We start from the raw sequence: 20471 nt of genomic DNA, 5'->3' as shown, positions 1-20471 counted from the left end.
CCTTCCATTGCCGTATTCACTTTTGTGGCTAACAAAATACATGTACAGATGCCACCGCCCTTAAGATTAGTTTTGTCACATAAAACTGCGCACTTATTTCTAAGCGCTAGAGTGTTGCCGGCTACCCACTACGGATTGCCCACCAATGCACTAAAGATCGAACTGATGCCTCTGCGGCAAATTTTTATCGTTTATTCGTCGTAAGGCGGCAATTAAATTTATGATTAGGAAAGCGGCCTGATGACACAAGAACGCTGGCGACTAGGGAATGACGGCAGCATGACAGCCTCACGGTAAGCACGGATACAGAAAACCCAGTTTCGAGCTGCCATTGCAGGTAAATGAGCGTACTTGTGCTGTTCCGCCAGTGATGTAGAGGCTAAAGTTTTATTGTGAGAGCAATTATATGGACACTCCAAGCGCAGTTCTGCCGTCGTCGTGATGTTCAGTATAAAGTCCAACGGCGATATGACCGTGGTCGTGCGCCGTGCGCTGTGTGTGCGAGTGAAAGCGTACGAGGGTGAGCCGGCAATCGCGTCTGAATGTAGTGCATGCAAGGGAGGAAGGCAGGCCGGAAGCGCGAGGTCGTCTTTCGTGCGCGAGGCGCGGGTGCGAAGCGACGGAGGAGAGGGTGCATTCCGCTCCGTCGGCTGCTGTTCACAGTATAGGGCCGCGCGGGCGCCCTATCTTGAAAGCGATCTGCGATGTGGGTGAAGTGCATGCGCCGAGTGCCGGTAGCTTCGTATGCGTTGTGCTTTCAATGTGTAGTTCGCGTTGAAGCGATACGAGAGACAGCGCGAAGGTCACAATGCCCGCTGCTGCTGGCGCGCTTTGTCACTCCGGCGTTCTCACAACGAGTTTCCGGGTCATCCAATGAGATGTGTTCATGTTTACCTGTGCATGGTGACACCACGCGTGTCTATTTAGTTAGTAAGCGAATGTTTACAACTTTATACGGCCTATTAACCTACTATCCTTGCTTCGCATAGCTCTCTAGTAATTTGCTATCGCAATCGATGCTTGGCCTTTCGGCTGAAACTGCCGCTTTTTAAACATGCAAAAAGCAGTGACATTGTCCGGAAGGGTTTTGTGTCTGGCCTGGAAGGGTTTTGTGTCTGGCCTGTCTGACCTAGAGGAAAATGAAAGAGTGCGGATAACCGTGGCATATTACGGTAAAATATGTACACTTGCGATGTGAAGGCGTATGTTGCAGGACAACCGGTCAAAATGCGCAAGCGCCAGTCATGCAGTTTTAGAGCCTCGAAGTGAGAGGTCCGCCAGCAGTGAAGTCATCTTGCGACAGCAGGGTGCTCTCACGGTGGACAGCGCCATATTCTCAAGATCAACTTGTTGAGGTTGAGTCCTTTCCAAAATCAACTTCCTGGTGTTGCACACAGCGTCATATTCCTCCTCTTCTGTATCACCTACCGTGGCCTCTGAAATGTAGGCGCAGGCACTGCCGCTCTCAGAGTCTGCGTGGTACAATGAATCCCGCAGCAATCGTTACAGCTAGAAAGTCGCGCATAGGCTCACTGACTTGCGCGTACGTCCGGCTTCCATGTTCGCATGAATTCAATACCCAGTGGAAATGTCGGGTAAACATTTTATTTTCTTCGCCATATCGTCAGAGTGAAGTTGAGGAGATGACTGATGGCACGATGAGTGGTGTAACGCAAAGCACAGACGGACAGACACAACAGAAAGAGCCCGAGGTCTTACCTAATGCCACCGCAAACTATGCCGTTTGCCCAAGGTTTCGAGAACAGGCTAACACCAGATGGGAACGCGTTAGCTGTTTCGCTCAAGAACGGCATTTGGCTTATTTCGCAACAGCACGGGACGCATTAGCACTATCCTTTTCCATGCACCTCCCTGCCAAGTCTGACCAACTTGTATGCTGCATACCTTTCTTAATTAAAGGAAACCGCGTGACATGGCCGCTAGCCAGCAATGAGTATTACAGTCGTTTCCTCTAAGAGTCCGTGTACTTTCTTTTAAACATTTATAGCAACTAACTTCTAAGGATAATTAACAATTGTGGTGTTTTCTGGAGCATATTTTTTTTTCAACAATAGCGTCGATGCTCTTCTGCACCAAAGAAGGAAGTTTTTTTTCCCCTGACGGATATACGTAAAATATTTAGTATTCATACTCACACGTGCAACGGTTTCGCAATTTGATCATTTTCTTTTTATTTCAGCACCAACGAGACTGCGATCCTGATAGTGGGAAGCATTCCTGGCTTTGATTCGCTGACTGTTTACTTTCCTCAATGTGAGTAGACACTGATCATTATCGCTAGAGCGTAGGAACTTTTTTCGTAGCAACGCAAATGTGCTTAAAAATGAATAGGAAGAATTGCCATCCATCCGTCAGTATCACGAAGATACAAAGGAAACTCTTCTAGGCTTTCGTTGTAATTTCGTGCCGCTCTCTAACGAATGATAACTTCTTTCCCTTTCATGAGACTTTATCCTCCTTACTAAATGCTGAAGAATTTACCCTGCGTAAACTTGCCGCATGAAAAAACAGAAAAAAATGTGCAACATCGTGGCATCACAAGAACAAAGTTAGGACACGGCGTGAAACCAAGTTCTATAGAGCAAATTTTGATAGAAACGGCGGCCAGTTTCCCGCAGGTTACTACTCATAGTTTTCAATAAAAGGGCATATTTGGGAATTCAGAGCAAATCTGTCACTAAGCTATAAAAACACCGCAAGCGACTTTCTTCGCTCCGTATCGCCTAACGGTGCAGAATTATCACGTTGTACTCTTGGCACCGAATATTAGGCAAGCTAAAAAGCTTACAGTATATTAGTCATTGAGCATCGTCGATAACACGAAAAATGTTCAGGTCCTCGATAAGTCCCACACATTGCCGCCTAGTATTTTGGAGTCGTGCTTCAAAATATGTACAGTCGGGGCCTTCTGTTATGCGCGCTCGCATTTTCTCATGCCTGTCATTCAATTGCAGACAACGCCAGCATTGAAGAAGTGGTATACTGTACGTATAGCGAGTATGCTTCTTCCGACATACTTGGGGTTGGTGCAGGTCATGATGGTAAGTGCAGCGCGCGACGCACTCTGCTGTGGTAAATTAAAGGCTCGAGTGGCGTCATCCTTAAACGCTCTATACAAAGTGGAAGCGTGGCAATAGCAAAAATTGTTTGAAAAAAATGTGAAGTTCACATCCGTTCTTTTAGGCAACAACACAAGCGGAGAAGTTTATGAAATGCGGATTCACCACAGTGGTCGCTGAAGGGAACATGATATATATTTTCTTTTTTTTAAGCTTTTAGGGTGGGCCACAGCACATAAAGGCGTATATCTAAATGCACGCAAAAGCAAAAGGCTTATCAAAGTTCCGTACTGCTGACAACGCAGAAAAATGGACGCCCATTCTCGTTAGTCCCGAGCGTATCCAGTATAGAGCCCAATTAATCAAGGTTAGTGAACACTGCTGAGTGTACAGGTTTTCTTGAGCCGCATGTACCTGGCAAGTCTACGCGATACTCCTGCGGCCGCATGGTTTCACGCCGCCTTTGCGAAGCCGTCCCTGCTTTTAATTACTCAGAACATGGTGCTTAGTCGACGACTTAGCAAGGAAAGGGAACGTGAGCTAACACGCCCCACGAGCTCATTTTATTACTTTGAACGCCAATAGGGCGTCCCTAGGCACAACAAACTAAACGTATTATATGTGTGCCGCACATATAAAACGGAGAAAGGGGAAAAAGGGAAAATGAGTTACGGAAGTAAGCGTTAAGAAAACGGTGTGCCTTGCTGCCACACGAGGCCGAGAGAGAAACAGAGGAATGCAAGCCTTAATGATACCCCAGAGATGTTACCCTGGCTGATAGACTGACATGCTACAGAATGGCCAATATGGTCAAACGCTATGTTTTTTGATACTGACATAACTGGGTGGTCAGCAACTGGTTGGGTGGTCAGGGCAAGAAAGGCAATCAATTGTTTTGTTTGTTCAAAGATTGAAAAAAGACGTCAAATTCACGAGCTTGAGAAACACAAACAAAAGAAAACATGCGCACTGGGGCACCTGAACGATTTGTGACCAGATCTCGGGGTCTGCGACGGCTACGTGCTTGATAACCAGTGTCCTAACAGAGCGCTCGCGCGCTTTGAGTCGCGGGTGCAGGTGTACAACCGAGATATCTCAGCGACGGACGCGAATGATGTTTCGTGCGATAATGTTTTTCAAACCATCTCTATGAAGACATCGGTGGTCCCAGATGACGTCACGGGCAGGGCGCCCAGGCCTTGTATTACCTAGGGGCTCTTCAGAAAACACCATTGGCTGCAAAACACTATGCGCGACTTCTGAAAACAAAAACGTCACGTCACGACACAGGGCTAAACAGAGCCTTAGGGGGTTGCGCCAGCATGGAGAAAATGAGTGCGAGGACGACTGACGGCAGAGAGCTTAGTAGGATTTTTTTTTTTTTTGCTTCAGATCCGGGTTGCTCCGTTGGGTGGTACAGGCATTCGCTTTTCGAGCGCACACGGTTCAAGCATGCTTCGAGAACCTGTGGATGCGCCCACACGTTCATTCTGTCTGTACTAACCTTGAGAAACACTTGCCTAGGACTCTGCGGAATGTTTTTTTTTTTTTTTTTTTTTTTTTTTTTTACTCGAGCAATCAAGTCATATCTAACCTGCGAGCGTGGGGTAAAAAAACGGAACTTTTCAAGTGCCACAGTTTTAACGCGAATCTCAAATGTTTTATCCCAACTGTTGATTAAGCAAGGTAAAGCCAAGCCTCTTTTTTTTTGCGTTATTACATTCAGGTAATACGCATTCCAAATCCAACTCGAAAAATGCCGTCGCGTAAAATTCAGGAACGTCTAATCTCAGCTAAGCGCGTTTTTTTTTTTTTTTTGCAGCTGAAGAGCATGCTGATTTTAATTTCTGCGCGTTACTATGAGCCGCATTTTACTCTTACGCGTGATTTAATCTGTTGGTGTGCTCAATTGTGTCTTTTCCGTGCAACAGGAGAGCTCCTTTGGTATAACCGAAATGCCACACAAGCCCAGAAAGAGACCTGTTGGAGCATTTACAGCAATATCACCCCGGCCAACTACTACACAGCTTACCCAGCTGATTCCTGTCCTGTTCCGTAACTGCGAGCTACCCTGTCTCCGATGAAGATGTATCAATCCGCAGTAGATGGTACAAAAAGCTGCGGTAGTTGGAAAACAGGGGACAATTGCATTTCTTCTCTGCGGTTCCCTTTCCTTTTACTAGTCCTAGAAATGTTCAATAATATATATATATATATTGTCATACATAAATTATTCAAGACATGTTCGGCACAGTGAAACGTTTAACTGCTTGCTTTGTTCGCACGTATTGCGCGATACGTGTTGTGTACCTGTGCCTTCGTTTCACTTCTCCGCACGGCAGAAATAGCCTAATAAAGCTAGAGATGACATACGTTTGATTGAAACCGGCACCTCTGACCAGCAGTTGAACAGCAGTTCACCAGTGGAATATGTAAATCTAGAAAAGCCAGATGACATTCCGAGAGAAAATGTTTAAGTGCTCCACCTCAACATAGGAAATAAACGAAACACACATTGGTGCCATTAGGCATTGTCCAACATGGTCACATCATTTTAGGCGACTTTGCCGTGTGACACCAACAGATTAAAATATTCTTTTTTTATCCCTGAACCATAGTTAAAGGATAAGGGGGACAAAGGGGCTCAGTGTTTGCTAGTTAAAAACCACAGGAAGTCAAAAGAAATTGAAGCGCAGGAAAATCAACAGTTCTTAATTGACGTGCAAGAATAATAAGAAAAAGGCAAATAAAACTGGATGAAAAGACAGGATTCTGTCACTAATGATGTTTTAATGCACAATATATTTACTTCATGCTTTAAATGTTATACTGAATTTGTTATATGAACAGAACTGCCATGCCATTCTCTTGATTCATACCTATACACTCCTTATATATACTCGCGTATACTCCTTATGAGAGTAGTCCCATTTATATAGCACAGAACTCTTACATTGAACTTGTTGATTCGGCGATTTGCGTTTGCTATGTTGTTGTATTTAAATAGTAATCTTTAACCCCCCTGCACAAGGCTTGAAGATGAACAAACCTTTTCTGGACTTAAGACACAAGGTGTGCAAACTATTACAGAGGCCAGTCAAAAAAGTTAATGGTAAAGGTGACTGAATTAACATATTTTTTCTGTACGCGCAAATCGTATTAGACACAGAGATGCAATTTGGAGGGCCTGCTTAATAAACTTATTATGCAAATTGCTTGCGTCAATTTTTCATTTCTTGCAATTTCACTTCCACTTGTACATACCATGCATGCCTTTCAGATGGTTTTGTACAGTACTCGTTTTATTTAGTTAAAAAATTATTTGACCCATGTGTTTCCATGTATGGTGAGCCGATGCATGAATGCAGGGCTTTGAGCGCCACTGTATACGTCGACGTGCCAATCTAGTTCGTGACATACTACAGATGAGTAAGCAGGCGTGTAGCTTGTGAAAATGCCGATGTCGAGGGGCAGCAAAATGAAGCATATATTTTGCGAAAAAACTCTACCAGCTTGTGCACTGATGTATACACCTGTGCAGGTGTGTGTCCCTCGAACGCGCTCCAGTCAAACGAGTTCGTGCTGTCGCGAGTACTGCGAGAAACAAACAGTTGTGCAACATGTTTTTTTTTAATATGCACAAAAGCAAGTTGTTACTAAACACGAAATTCTTGTATAACGTTCTACTAGCCGCAATCGCACCATCCGCTGTCAAAAGCAGGAATACTCCACGACTGTCCCTGGCCTGCAAGTCGTTCATTGTACAGATTCTGAAACACAGCGGTTTCGGTCTACCATGGCACATGATTCCGCCGAAGAGGGCAAAATTTCCCGCAGATATTCCTTCGTCCGTGGCCATATCCGTGGCGCGGTACATTGCGTACAGCGTTGCATGCGCGTCCATTTCACACGCTTTAGTTCCTCCAGTACCACCTGGCCACAGCAACATCCGGGTGAGCAGGGTCCAGATAACACAGCGCAACAAAACACGCAGACTAGCGCAAACCTGCCCACACGACGCCTTCGCCACGGTACGAGACCTACGGAGCAACACGTGTAAGCGCCTACAACCATAACAAAGCCGCCATTGTGGCACGACAACATGGCTGCTACAGCGAAAAAAAATGAAAAAAATGCCACGTGACTTCTTCCACACTTTTCTCCTAGCTCGGTGAAGGGGTAGGGCCTCTCCTTCCGTTCCCCTTCCGCTGTTTTCGCCGCTTCGTTCGCATTGAAGAGGCCGCACGAAGATCAATTCGCTGATTGCTGCTGCTGCCACGCCTGCTTACTCCAGCGTTGTGACAGAGAGTTTCCGCGGTCAACGAGTGAGGTGTCTTCTTCTTTGCTTGTGCGCGCGCGACACCATGCTTGTTAACTTAGTTAGTAAGCCAATGTTTGCAAATATATACGGCCGATAAAACTACTACCCTTATTTCGTATAGCTGTCAACTAATTTTGCTATCGAAATCAATGCTTCCCCTTTTGGGCGAAACCGCGACTTTTTCTCCAGAGACGGCCCAGCAGCGCACAACTGCACCGCAGCACCCAAACCTAATGTGATTGGGTCCGTGATGTCGGAACGCACGAAACGCCTACAGACACCCCTAGGAGGTCAGTAATAAAAAAAACATTGCGCAATTATTCATAATGAGTCATACACTACCACCATGGCGGTGTGTGTCTTCTAGTGCGACACTCGAGTAACAAAAAGCTTGTGCCTCGGTAAGAATCTAGCGCAACACTATTCCTTACCATTTATTTTGATACAAATGCACAGAAAAATGACACTCTGACCAGAAATGAAAGAACAGTAACAGGACACGTCTTATAGTAAGCAACATAAGATGCGCTGAAACTCGAAGAGGGAAAGTTACAGATGTGTGTTTTACCTATGTTCGCTTCGAACACAATGAAATGCCAAAGTAACTCTTTCAAGAAACATAACAGGGCCGGTGCTGCGGCTTGCTGGTCGTGATGATATCGTAAGACTGTGCACAGCAGATTCGACTCTAATGCTGTTCTGGAAGGCATAACGACGATTACTGGTTGATGTTAGTTCCAGCGCCAAAGAAATTCTTTATAGGATCCACGACGTGTCGGTTAACGATGTCTGCTAAACGCACAACCAAATTTTTGGCGCCATCAAGGATTCCTTCACGTTCTTCGTCACTTCGTGCCCCCAAGTCAACATCCTCGTTTGATTCAGGGTACTCGTATGCAAGAGCCGCAGCAGCTGCGAAACAAACACGCATTTTGCTAGAATATGGCACAAATAGACCTTGTGCCGAAAGAATCCAGTACTAATTAAATATAGCACAAACATCCACTGTGTCATACGCTAAGCGAAATTTAGGCGCACCGCTGAAGCAAGCGTGCTATACACCTCTTCATGTCGTTGTTTGCGAAATGCATTTGATGTTTTTATATTTGAAACACGGCAGCTATGGTCTATGGTAATAATCATAGGATCATTTACGTACTTTACAGAAAGGTCGACAAATATTGCTGTAAATATTGTACTGCAATTTTTTCTATAATAACTGCAATGTTAACGTGACACAATATCGATACAAAACCAAGTGAGTAAAAAGATGAGGCTAAGTATGTGCCTGCCCAAAAAAAAAATAATGCGGGCACGCGCCAACGCGGCATATGTCAAGGAAGAGAGTGGTATGGTGTGACGGCTGAGACTTGTGGCGTACCTTTATTCGAGTACAAGTAACAAGCTGTAGTACTTAGATAAAGCTTGCTGGACCCACGCGTACCAAAACGCTGCTCATTAAAGCAGTTCCTCCGCTCACGAAAAGACAAGTCACATTGTAGTTTCCATAAGCGATATTCCCTGTTCGATCACTCTTAATGCATTACGAGGCGCCAAACACACGTATCCGAAAAACGCTAAACGGCTCTAAACTGGGTGTTTAGTGTACGCAAAGGAAGTTAGCTGCTTGCGTTCGTGTACCCAGTTATGTCGTGCTCCTAAACGAGATTATTATCGGTTCTCTGCGAATAAGAAAGGACTTTGGTGTGGCACTGTTTAGACTTTCTTGTTGCGAAAGTCCTTTTTAGGTGATTCACAGAAATGAAAGGCAAACAACCAACTCTTTTCCTTCTGTTGTTGAATCGCTATCATTCGTCCACAGACGCATGTTGGAGAAAATCTGTTAATGCAATAAAATATATTTTATTCGGTTTCAAAATCACGTACTGAATTTCTTGGTCACTGCAAGCGCACAGTGCTGGTTAAGTGACCAGGCAGCGCGGGAACACTTAATTGTGTGCATAAAAAATGCATAATTTATCTCAAAACATACCTTCTTACAAACTGAAAGTGGCGCACGGTAAATGTGTAACGTATCATGACGAAACAATTTTTTAAAAACATGTTATGTAACACCTACCATCAAGTATTGCCGATCTACGTACAAGCACTGCAGCTGTTTTACTAGCCCAGACTTCGTTGTATCACAGATCGTATCTCTCTCGCTTGACTTCATTGTGCACGACGACTGTTTTTCGATAGCGAAGTATCACTACTGCTAAAGTCAACAACGCATATGCTACTAGGCCATGAACTTCTCACTTTCTCATTGATCAGTGCATGCGACCGCCAGGTTCCACCGTATGATGCTTAGTATGATGCGCATTTATTTAAATACCTAGCATTACATACAGTAGAAAGAACGAAGGGGGGGAGTCTAGGTGTTGCGAGGTACGGCGGTTATGCACACAGCCACAACAGCAAAAAAAAAAAATTAAACAAACGAAGAACATAGAAAAATGGGAGAATGCAAACAGTCATAGCACAACCAAAGTCAAATCAGGGAACAATAAAGGAGTGTCCAAATATACAAACACGTAATAGCACAGAAACGCAGGTAAACGCAATAAGCGTAAGTACAATACCTCAACTTACAATACAACTGGAATCCTATTTACACAACGATTAAAACGACTGCGATATGCAACGATCAATTTTGTCAATGCCTCTATCAGATTGTGATAAACAGAGATAGACGAAGTTATCAGGGAATGATGACGTCAGCGGCGACGTCGTTGTTACACTTCTAACGCCTACCACAGTAAAGGATAACGTGGTCGCAATAAGGTACCAAAGGTATCTTACCAAACGCGATGATGCCCACAGTAAGCAGCCGGATACTTAGGTAATAATGCATGGCTTCCGATGGCCTGCAAAAGAAAGGTAGCTTCTATAAATCCAAAAGTCCTCACTTTCGGGGAACTATTGTATACTGCCGTAGACTTCTCAGGACAAGAATCCTTAAAGGCAGGCGCGCCGAAACAGACAGCAACGCGTAGATGTAGGCTGCTAAATGGTGAATTTAATCAATCTAGCTGTTGAGGTAGTCTTTTTTTTCTGCGCTCTTCTCCGTTTTTCCTTGCGCGCTGAAATATGGCTTTGCTCAATCCTTGTAGCCCACGTTCAAGTCACTATCTACACCGTTGTGCAGAACATCATGGCATCATGCATCAAACAATATCTGCCAGTGAAGTCTGAACAGATAAACCATATAGAGCTTACAGACCATGTGCCCTACAGACTATGTACAAGAACGTCAATTCATTACCACTGGCGCCGGTTGTCGGCATAAAACGTGCAAGTGCTGGAAAGGAAACCTGGGAACGCGGCTGAGACTGAGAGTCAGACACTCGCTGAGGTATTACTATCTCACGCAGAAAAACTATCGGTAAACGTGGTGACCAAGTCTAATTTGCACCGGAATGAAAAAGAAGAAAAAGAAAGTGAAAAAGAACCTAAACTGAATTGAATTCTGTGGTTTTACGTGCCACAACCATGATTTGATTATGAGGCACGCCGTAGTAGGGGAATCTGGATTTTTTGGTCATCAGGGGATTTTTAACGTGCCCCAAATGCACGGAACACGGGCGTTTTTGCATTTCGCCCCCTTCGAAATGCGGGCGCCGCGGTCGGGATTTGAGCCCGCAACCTCATGCTTAACAGCGCAACACCGTATACCCGCTAAGCCAATGCGGCGGGTAAAGAAAAAGTCGCAGTTTCGCCCGAAAGGCGAAGAATCGATTGCGATAGCAAATTAGCAGAGAGCCATACGAAGTAAGGACAGTACTTTTATCGAACGTATCGACTTGAAAACGTACGCTTGCTAACAAGCATAATGTGAGCGCGCACAGCAAACATGAACACATCACACTCGATGAGCGCGGACGCGCGCTGTCAAACGCTTGCGGCGTGTGGAAGCGCCGCTGCAGAAGCGAGCGAAATGACCTTCGTACTGTTGTCTATCGCTTCAACGCAAACTAAGCGCGAGAACACATAGCACGCACAAAGCTACGAGCCGCCAACGCACCTCGACTCAGCCGCCAACGCAGATCGCTCTCAAGATACGGCCGCGCGACCGCGCGCAGCCGGCACCTACGCAGCTGCAGCCCAAGTAGAATGCTGCCTCCCCTCCCCCCGGTGCCTCGCAACGTTGGGTGCCTCGCCCGCAACGGAACACGGCGAACTTCCTGCCCGCTTTCCACCTTTTCGCGCGGGCGAGGTTGAGCCGCGATCGTCGGCTCCCTCGCACGCTTTCAGTCGCACATACAGAGTAGGGCGGGCGATGACGGTGTTATCGGCCATTAGACGTCATACGGAGCCTGACGTATGCTACCCTTCTATGTTACCTGAAGGAACCAAATCTCTCCGTGGCTCAGTTAGCTAAGGCGTTGCGCTGCTGAGCAGGAGGTCGCGGGATCGAATCCCGGCGGCGTCGGCCGGATTTCCATGGAGGCGAAATGCAAAAACGCCCGTGTGCTTGGGTTGTAGTGCACGATAAAGAACCCCAGGTGGTGTCAACATTTATCCGGAGGCCTCTACTACGGCGTGCCTCATAATCAGAACTGGCTCTGGCGCGTAAAACTCCAGAAAGAAAGAAGAAGAAATGTGCCCGATTCGAGACACTCGTTGTGCGACGAACGAGAACAAGGACAACCCAGAGGTTGTTGTGATCGTGCGTGGACACCGCAGAACCAGTCGCTCACGGAGAACGCGACAAACAGGCGCATCGTAATAGAGCCAATGCTCTCGTCAGAGCCAGTTCCAAGTAAGGCGATTTATGGCAACAAGTTGGAAATCGTGAAACACGTTTGGGCCCCTTGCGAAGTGACATTCTTTTAAACGAGCTCGTTGTCACTTTTTCTGCTGTCATTGCTTCGACAACGTAGACCCAGTGTCCGTGATGTGTGACCATCTCCACGTTCCTGCGCAGTGCCGTGCGGATGTTTTGGGCCAAGCTCTCGTCAGAGGAAAGAGCTGCAAACCTCTGGATTGGCCGAATATCATGTCACCCATCTTTTATAACGATACTGGGGCAAGATCAGGTGACCGGGAGGACGGAAAGGATGAAAGACGAGACGGGCGCTTTGTGAATGGATCGACAGCTTGGATCGAAGTGTATTCATGTACATCATCCCTATGTGTTCTTGTAAATCATGTAAATATGTAAACGTGTGTTTTAAAAGGTCCTCAATGTCAGGCCAAAGCTCGCGATCCTTACTCCACCAAGATGCGTGAACTCCCCGTGTCTACGGATCCCCGGTCGCTACAGGGCTAAGTGTTTGTGAAACGTAACCAGATAAATCGCAGGTGATCCAAGGATTTACCAAATGCCCTCATCATTGGAGACGCGGAGAAGCCCCTGTAATTGATGTTTGCGTGTTTATATCCATAGAAAAGCTTGTCCTTGCATATGCAAATTTGTCCTTTCATATGAAAAAAATTGCATATGCATTTTTTTGTTGACAAGGCAATCTTTCAATGCACGTGCTGTGGGCAGTGATTCATTAGCAGCTCAAAAGTCTTTTTAAGACGTTCTGCGCCGTTTCAAGGAAGACAATAACAGTTGCTTCTGGTGAAGAATGCTGGCAAAAAGATTATATATGCAGTTCAGGAATTTCATGACCAAAATGAAGAAGACACATATTCATCACACACAGTAATGTTGCGGAGGATAGGGCGAACATCCCGAACAGTGTGCTCCCGGTACCATCTACATAAGCTTCAGCATCATGCAGAAACACATCAAGCATCACATTGTGGATTTGATCCTTCACGTTGATCTCTATGTTGATCTTTACGTTGATTGATATTTTACTTGCGGTCTTTTGCAATATGCTTGGCTGATGTGTATGCGACTGGTTTCCCTAATGTATTGTTTGTTGAAATCACGGATGTTATCACGCCCTACGAGACCACGAAGCCGTCAAGAAACTAGTTTCTTCTTTAGTCTCGGCTTGTGGGCAATACGACTGTATGACCCTAAACAATAACATTCCAGCGTCTGCCTAGACCCCGGGCGATATGCGTGTTTTCTGTCGAAAATACCCACGAAGTATCTGCACTATTCGTGCTTTATGGGCTGTAGAGCGGTTATGCCATAGGCACTTTTAGAATGCAGTGGGACGCATTACGTACGTTAGGAGTAATGCCTCCGGTGATTCCACGAGTAGCGGTGACCAAATCACACCGAATTATTTTTGACGACTCGTCCTACATTTATGTCAGCTGTCACAGAATGACGTGCTTCCCACAGGGCGACGATGGGATGCCCCTCTACTAAAATCCCTTATTTACTTCAGACGCCATTCAGTCGTCATGGTGGCTGACGTATATAAAAAAGACACACCTCCCATTGGTTGTGTGGCCTGATTGCAAAGATGCCTTGCGATTTCTGTTAGACGATCGCTTGCCAGCCTCTAGCGGTTCATAATTTACTGGCACATGACTCCAGCTCTTTTAAGCACACCATTAGATGCGTTTTTGGTAGCCGAAACGCTGCGCCATTTTCGCATTCTTATTCGCTTGTATCCGTAACGAATTCTTACTGGGCGATTTAGTGACTGGGTCTAACAGCGTGCAGACTGCTCTCCAATTTATGCGGAGGCACTGACCTTTATGGCGCATGCAGTCATGGAGCTATGGATTTACTCACTGAACTATTAATATTTGCGAGAAAAGTTCGACAAGGACAGAATCTCATTCGAAGGTAAATGCGGCAATCCAAGCACAGCGAAATTTCTCAATCTCCTTCGTGACGGACTACACGGTTATATTGGCATTAGTGCCGACATCATCATCAATTTGTTAGAGCCGTGCTTCGGGATTTCACTGTGGTCTACGACACTCTCGGATCGTTTACTTGTGGACTTTTCTGTTCGAGTGGAGTTCAGCTTCCAGGATCTTTGGAAATAATGGGATCGTTCATACTGCCTTGCCTCGAGATCAACTGACATCATGAAATGTCTAGTGTTCCGAGCTTGTCAATGTAAACGCAGTTCGCGTGTCGCATCAGGTTCAATCACAGAAACATGACCCGTTCAAGGTTACGGAGCTAGATGTTTTCACAGTTGCCAGTCCTCAAGCGTATAACAGATCAGTTTAGTATAAGTATCATCCGACGTCCTGCTTTCGGGCACGCACTAATCAGCAACTGACCGATCGCTCCATCAAAGGTCGTCTCATCACGTCGCCTCCAGCTTCTGGACTGTTTGACAGCAGCTCGTCTCTGCACCTACATTCCAGCTACAACACCGTTTTATTGCGATATTAATTATATGGACACTCCAGGCGCATTCCCACCGTCTTCGCCGCCGTGATTTGCCGTATAAAGTACAAGTGTGGTAATATAGTGGCCGCGCACTGTATGCTGAACGTACGAGTGAAAGCGTGCGAGCGTGAGCCGACGGTGGCGGCTCGATGTCGCGAGCGCAAGGGACGAAGGCGGGGAGGAAGCATGCCGTCTTCTATCGCGCGGAAGGCACTGGTAGGGGGAGGGGTGGACGTTCTATTCAGGCGACCGCCGCGCGGGCCCTATCGTGCAAGCAATCGTCACTTAGGGAGAGAGTGCGCACAATGCTGATAGCTTCGTGTGCGCTGCGTTCTCGCCGCTTAGTTCGCGTTGAAGCAAGAAGCAGCACGAAGGGCAGTTAGTTCGCTGCAACTGCTAGCACTTCCTCACGCCGGCGTTTTGGCAACGACTGTCCGCGGTCATCGAGGGAGATGTGTTCATGTTTGCTTGTGCGCGCGTGACGCCATGCATGATATTTTAGTGAGTAGGCGAATGTTCAGAAGTTTATTCGACCGATAAAACTAATACCCTTGTTTCGTATAGCTGCCTAATAATTTGCTATTGCAATCGATGTTTCGCCTTTCGGGCGAAACTGCTACATTTTTTTTGACGCACTTTCAGATGGACATGCACAAGGCTCCTAGCTTCACGACCTCTTCATGAAAAATAATGATGAAGGTCAAACGCCCTCACCCCCCCCCCCAAAGAAGAAAGAAAAATTAAGGAAACAAATAAACAGCCGCGGCAACACTGGATCAGCGAACACAATCTTGCTGATGAACTCTTTACGCATCTTCGCGACCAAGGTTGTAAGCTTCTCACCGTGGTGGCACGCCTGTATGTATGCAACATTACAAGCCCAAAGTACAAATAGCCGATCTTTGAAGACAGTGAAATGTAGTATTCTTTACTCCCGAGCTTGTTTCCTTTCAATGAATCGTCATTCCACATTGACGCTAAGCCACCAAAGACGACTTCTGCGCCAGCATCCGTGCAGGAGCAAGCATTGTTCCGCATCACCGTCTGCAGCCCATATTCCCGCCTTCTAAGGGGGACAATGTTGATTCGGCACTTCATTAAAAACATAGCGCCTAGACGACCTTCCGTATGCCGACTAGGCGCAGCTCCAGATGTCGAACTATTGAGCGCTACAAGATTCACGAAGTGCATCTAGATTATTTCCCTGACGGCGTATCGGCTCTCTCGTCTGACATAACGGTTACTCCAACATCGTGCCTACGTATCAACACCCGCTCCTGGACGATGCCAGGCTTATTCGCGCTGATTGATGCATTCTCCGAAGGATGTCCGGCATCGTGCAGTTCTGCCACGTCAGCATGACTTCACTGAGCTAATTTTCTGTATTCATCGGAGGCTGCTCCACTCCAGCGTCCAACTCGCACTGAGCTGCGAAAGCACTTTTCGCTACTAAAGGAATGCCAGCCTCTCGAGACGGTTCTGAGAGGTTGCTAGTCTTGTCGCCGACGCGTGTTAGCGGCGCAGTCTGCCTCTCTGGCAACCTTGACAAGAGACCAGCGGACTGAAGTGAACCCTTTTGCTGTTACACGCCACGGCTTCTCCGTTACATTTCCTGCTATTTCTTACACGGCAAAAGCAGTCCCAAGTTCATAACACCGTTATCTCGTATGCCATCACTCGTGCCCTGCATCTAGAGCTGACTGTCTAAATGGTGTGACTGAGACGAACTCTCAACAAGAGACACCCGACTAGGCTCCTCAACGATGAAACAACATACGTTGTTTCGACGCCAAAGTTATGGAGAAATCATCTACACAAAATGCAAAGCAGTACATTTTCTCACTACGTGAAGGCGAAACGAACGCGTGGCTTGAATGGCCGTTCGCGAAGGTCACATCGATCAAGGAGCTTTGAGCAATGGAGCTTCTACTAAAATTACTACAGTGAGCTTTGGCACTGCAACCGTTCAGTTTCTATAGGAATTATGGGTAGTACATAGTAGTAAAGCTGCGGCAGGGGATAGTCGGCGTGACGCCATGGCTGAACGCTAAGGCGCATGCCGGTAGCAAAGTAAACCACTTATCAGTTTCCACATCACTCTCTCACCCTCTGTCTGTCTGTCTGTCGGGTCGGTCGGTCGGTCGGTCGGTCGGTCGGTCCGTCCGTCCGTCCGTCCGTCGTCCGTCTGTCTGTCTGTCTGTCTGTCCTGTCTGTCTGTCTGTCTGTCTGTGTTTTCTTTTACCATTCTTCGTGAAATTTTGGCAGCGCTGACTAGTCAGTCAGCGCTTTAGCAACTAGTCACTTTTGTCGACGGGAAGTGTAGAAAGATTGGTGGAGGATGACATGTGACTGACGAAACAGATTTTCGTATTTCCAGTTTCGATACTGAAACTGGGCGCACGAACAGCGTCGGAAGCAATGCCCATGTGATTCTTCGCGCCTTGTTCAGTTACTTTACGTCAATGGATTTGAACTCGCGAAGATCGTAGGCCCTTGCGACGTACCGTCGCTAGCGCTACATACGCGGGGCTGCCGATTGGGCGCGTCCGCAGTTCAACTCAGTGAGCTGTTTTACGAGAATAACGCGAACAGCGCTTCCCCAGCTGTTTGTGTCCCCGAATCCAGAACATTAAGTGAATAAATGCATAGTTTTGTTGACAATCACCTGAACAATCGGCGCCATTGTAAAATTGCGTAAATTTCTACATCCTACGGCGGCGCCCTGCTGTCAATTTTGCCATAATTCATTGGGAGTTAAAGCCCCTAATTCAACAACTACATTCAATCATTTAACAAAGTAATCAAATTTAAGGACAGTGTAGCTAATTTGTAAATGGACTGCGAGGGCTCCGCCGTCAGCTTGAATCTGCCACACTGGAGGAAATAGAAGCGGAAAAAGCATCCTGGCATCGGTAAATCCGCTATATATATTAAGTTCCCATTAGAATACATCATCTTGAATAGTAGCGCATAGCGAGGAGAGACTAAGAAAACGAAACGTACATGTGAAAAGAATGAAATACAGCAAAGCACAGCCATGATATTTCAACAACCAGTACATGTAACTATAGCCATTACATATAACCAGCAAATCATGTTATATCACGTAAAAACGAAGTTGCGTACCTTTTTTTCTACTCTCAGAAGAACTCACACACGGCGATTGCTTGCGGGACCAAACTAAACGGGCAACTAGGTTGAGGTTTACTGTCTTTTCCCTTGCCGATCGACTTCAAAGCAGCTAACTGGCTTACTGGCTTGTCTTCAACTGGCTAGACGGCGGCCAGGGTTGCAACCGTTTGCTCGTTATATAGCGGCAGGTACGTGTTACTCGTAAACATGACGCCCATTCCCGAGTTTCATGCGTTTAGAAATGCGCAATTTTGAACGCAAAATGCCGAAAGATGTGACACCAGGAAGTCGGAAAAAAATAACACCTGGAATATTTTCCTATGACTCACAGTTTTCTGCCGCTGAAAACTGCCGTAGGGAGCGTGTTGGTAGAATAAGGTATACAAAAAAATGACGGGTTCGTACCATCATAATATTTACCCAACTTAATGCGCACTACGTTACACAAAAGTGGGTGGATCTGCCTGCTAAAATGTTGAGCAATGAGAAAAACTGAAATGGTCAATTGCGTTATAGTCATGGTGTTTCAGCAAACGCCTTGAAAAACTGCACCTCGCCTGCAAAGATAATTTTGTCGGCGACCAGGCATTTTCGGCGGCCGCCATTAAAGGGCCCCTGCAATACATTTTGAACACGGTAAGTAAATCGCACTACGCGTGAGACACTGCTACTTTGAAGAGCGGAGCCGAATATTACTGATTTCCATGAAGCAGCGAATGTATACAGTCGCTCTAAAAAAATCGCTCACACTTTCCCGAGGCTTCGTCAAATCCCCGCCATCTCAAGGGCACACGCGGACGCAATGGCGCCCTCGTACTTTTCTTGGCTGGATGTGTAGCAAGAAAAGCGTCTGCCACACTAACAATGTTTGCATTACTACGAATATATGATGACAAGTTATGGGGTTTCATGGCGCAAGGGCCAGATATGGCCAAAAAGCACCGTGCACGGGCTGATGAGTTTTCGATGAACCGTTCATAAACTACAGAAATGAACCGCGAATGGTTTATGTAACATAGATGTAAAGAGGCCATAAATCAGTCCCTGAAACTTGCGTCAAAAATGTCAGTGATAAAATAATGACAATGACTACAGATGTGTGCTTTGACCATAAATGTTTGTTACGAAGAGGTGTTGTAGCAAAACGAGTAGGTTAAGGTAGCACTGGTGTCTCAATAGGGCTATTGAACGCAAGGGCTGGGAGGCACGTACTCTGGAAAAAGGCTATCGCAGCAGGGACCCTCTAGAGAGAGGCTGCGTTAAGAGACGGCTTGTCAAAACTAACTTGTCAAAAACGGCTTCATGAAAAGAAACACTGCCGGGTGGAGGGGAACGTGTTCTTCATACGATAAAGGAAAGTACTTTTTTTTTTCTTTGAGGTTCTGACTCATGGTACTCTATTAACACAGGAAGTACAGTCTGAGGTCGCCACATTTACTGTCGATAGGAGGTTCCTTACCAGTCGACAGGTGAGAGTGTGTGCCATACGTGTGGCCGATTCTAAGGCGGCAGAAAACGACCTCTGTTGGTCGTATTTTTGCTGTATGCTTCCAATTTCCTAGGTTGGGCTTCAAGACCAACTGCTACGAGATCTCTGTTTGGCTAAATTGGCTATAAACGCCTAGCGTACACTCTCAAAGTAATCTTGGCAAAGCCCCAGGGCTGCTAATTGCCCAATTTTGTTATTAGCAGCTGTCAAATAGCACCTATGCAGACGACGCCAAGGCGCCTAGGAGGCCAGGCGCATTGCTCGCTCACCATTTGCGAGTTGACGGGCGTCTCTCTCGGCGTGCGTTCTCCCCTGCTGCGCTCGTGGTTTGCGTTGTTACAAAAATGCCGACGCGTTGCCTGGCCGTCGGGTGCTCGAACACGTATGTTACGCCTGGAACTAGCTTTCCCACGTTTCCAAGAAACCAAGAAGTGCGAAAGCTCTGGGTGCTTGCAATGCTGCGCGAGAACTGGCAGCCAACGAAAAGGAGCAGCCGTTGTTCGGCACACTTCAACAACGACTTCGTGTACGAGTCAAGTTTGACTGAGGGACTGCCGTGCAAAATGAAGAGGGGGCTGAAGCCTGACTGGTTGCGCTACTTTCAGCTACAATGGCTACAATCGCAGCAGCGAGCAGTCTTCGCCAGATGTAGCAAAGCGCCGGCGAGTCGATGTATTCCTTTTCTCATATCTAAACTGGCGCTTCAAGAAAAAATAGGTCGTTGATTTGTTGTCCTCATTTCTAGACTGTAAACAATGCTCTCGCAGACGCACATTCGACCGCGATTACTGACACTCCGCTTGAATGTGAACAAGACAAAGACCTTGGAGAGTTCGCCAGTTCTTGCGGTGTCGGAACAGTCGTTGCAGTGTCAGTAAATGAGCGTAACCAAACATGGCTATGCGGACGTGCTGCAGTGTTTCGATACGCGAAGTCAGATTCTTGAGTTCATGCTAAGCTAGTTGTTCCCAATTGTTTAAATTTTAACAAACGCAGAATTGCAGACGTTCTTGATAACATTAAAGGGACATTTTTAGTGGCACGAGCATCGAGTGACACTCTTGCTTCTTGCGCAACACTTCCGGTTCACCTCCTGAGACGACCACGGGCGAAATTCAAAATAAATCAGAAAAAATAGGAAGAATAGTACAGCACAAAATTCAGAGGTTTCATTATAGATAT

At 46.4% G+C, this 20471-nt stretch overlaps 1 long non-coding RNA gene across 1 annotated transcript; it reads right to left on the bottom strand.

Moving 5' to 3' along the window:
- Window positions 1-6614: 6614 nt before the first annotated feature.
- LOC119453666 (uncharacterized) lies at window positions 6615-17984 on the bottom strand. The gene is made up of 3 exons (XR_005192377.2): window positions 17795-17984; window positions 10207-10271; window positions 6615-8313 (listed from the first exon to the last, which is right to left on the bottom strand). It is a non-coding gene; the product is annotated as an uncharacterized LOC119453666 (long non-coding RNA).
- Window positions 17985-20471: the final 2487 nt, after the last annotated feature.

This window comes from Dermacentor silvarum, chromosome 5 (assembly GCF_013339745.2).
Source record: "Dermacentor silvarum isolate Dsil-2018 chromosome 5, BIME_Dsil_1.4, whole genome shotgun sequence".
Taxonomy (NCBI): Eukaryota; Metazoa; Arthropoda; class Arachnida; order Ixodida; family Ixodidae; genus Dermacentor; species Dermacentor silvarum.
This window is presented reverse-complemented; position numbering and strand designations above follow the sequence as displayed.